Source organism: Lactuca sativa, chromosome 3, assembly GCF_002870075.4.
Source record: "Lactuca sativa cultivar Salinas chromosome 3, Lsat_Salinas_v11, whole genome shotgun sequence".
Lineage (NCBI taxonomy): Eukaryota > Viridiplantae > Streptophyta > Magnoliopsida > Asterales > Asteraceae > Lactuca > Lactuca sativa.
In genome coordinates, this window is record NC_056625.2 from 54,523,313 (window position 1) to 54,525,773 (window position 2,461).

The following is a 2,461-nucleotide window of genomic DNA, read 5'->3' on the forward strand; positions in this document are numbered from 1 at the left end:
TCCCCCTGAACTTCTGAACCAGATATCTCTACATCATTGTTCGGAAAATCGATAAAGTTCAGGTCATCATCATTTTTTTTCGGAAAGGGATCAACATCTATAAATTAATTTGGATTACTTTGGTTACTATTATCCCCCTCAACTTGAGAAGGGTACACTTTTGAGTCAAATGGTTGAATGGAGGGTGGTGGTCCAAAAATATTGTGAGATTTTGATAAACTTGGAGTTTGACGAATCTCAGAATTTGAAGCAGTTTCTGAAACATCAGACAGAGTTTCAAAGTCTAATTCATAGATGATTTTTCGAATAGGAGAACTAGCAGGTGGAGCATCCGACTCCATAATGTGTGTGGTAACATGAACTAGTTCTGATTGACGATTGAAGTTATCATCAAAACTAATGTTGAAACTTTCTTCTATTAGATTTTGATGAATTACTTAGGAAGATTGCTTTATCGGCTTTTGGTTGAAATTTAGACAGTTGGTCTCTGTTGTTCTTAATGTGAAATCGTCTAATTTTCAGAACCAAAAAGAACTTTCTTTACTCTTTAAAAAAATCATGATAGTTCATTTGCGAAAAATCCCAATACACAAAATCTTTTTGAGAACAAATATTGTCTCAAATAAAATCCAAAGGATGTCATAATCAATACAGATACATAAGTTACAGCATAAAGACCTAATGGTCCTGAACACCAATGCATGCTATCTCTTAATCACTCAACATCCTAATCAAGTTCCAATGGCTTAAGTCTTGATACATGTGATACATACAAATTGAATGGGATAGGATGGGAAACCTGGTGAGAGTGAGATACATAAGGATTTCAATCCCACAATGTTATAATATATATATATATATATATATATATATATATATATATATATATATATATATATATATCTTAATCATGTATAACCAACTGTTACCAAACAATGTATAGATATATTTCCGACTTCGATATCTATGAAACATCATAGATATACATTCCTTACAGATCCCAGTCCATGATTATTAGGAAGATAAATCGTTTAAAAGAAAGGGCTTGAATACACCGATATGGGCTTCCTTGGCTGGTGAAATTTTATAAAGGCACTCATGCCATCAGAGTATTTGATAAATATGGTATCCCATTACATCTACGTCTATGGGTTATGAACTCACACTAACAACGTAGTTCACAAGACTGTCTAGAATGATCAAGTGTTGTCATCTTACTCTGGGAGATAACCATGCATACCGTTATAGTTCCCTGATCTGGAATCCAAAAAGGAATACTATTTGTACTTCGGTATGTATTTCATACCATCGAAACCTGAAAGTGTCACGGAACAGAACTCTACTCTCCATTCCTAACTTACATACATTCTCTGAATGAGACTACCCAATATCAAACTTAATTAGGCTTCCAATACCATCTCTGTTTAAGCAACACTATCCTAATTCAGTGTATATATTTAACACAGAGTATTTAGGTATTAATATACTTTTTATCCTTCTTTCTAATAATACCTCTTCTTCTTATTATTATCATGTAGTATATATATATATATATATATATATATATATATATATATATATATATATATATATATATAGAACCATATTTGGTTTGCATATCGTATATCATCAAATACATTTCTAACACATATTCCATGCAACAAACATATAGCTTACTAGGGGTGTAAGCAAAAGGAGCCAACTCGCGAGAAACTCGAGATCAACTCTGAAAATACTTGAAATCGACTCGAATTTAATCGAGTTGAGATTGAGCTCGCTACTCGAGTACCTTCTCGAGCTGAGCTTGAGTACTAGAATACTCGGCTCGTAAAGCTCGCGAGCTTAATCTTGCTTAGTGTAATTTACATATATGCCATTTCTGTAATTGATTAATTGTTCATTATTAACTTTTAAAAAAAACTATAATAAAAAACGTCCCCACCTAATATGTCTATTTGAATCCATCGGTCCATCTCAATTCCCAAACCCAAAAAAACCCTTCATCCTTTATTCCATATTTCCCTCGTCTGCTTATCCTTTTGTTCCTTCGTAAATCGTCACTCGCCAGTTGCATCACCTCCACACACCGGCTGTCGCTGCAATTTCCCTACTCATTGTCACCACTCTTCCATCCCTAATCGTTGGCCTCTACTTCCGATGGTTGTTAAGTGAGAACAATGCATACAGTTGAAGTTGTAAGTCCATATTTCTTCCTATATACACCTTGGCATATTCTTAAGGCTTCAATCCTACTTACCTATAATATAACCAAGGACAAAAGTATTATCATATAGTTATTATTCAGTTTCTTCATCACAACCAAGTGACACACTTAAGAGAACTAAATATCATATCCAGAGAACGGGTACATGAAACTCAATCCTCTCTGTCTGGCATGACGAATACGCTTACAACTAAATACTTTAGAGCATAACACATTACCTAAGACCCTCCACCATAT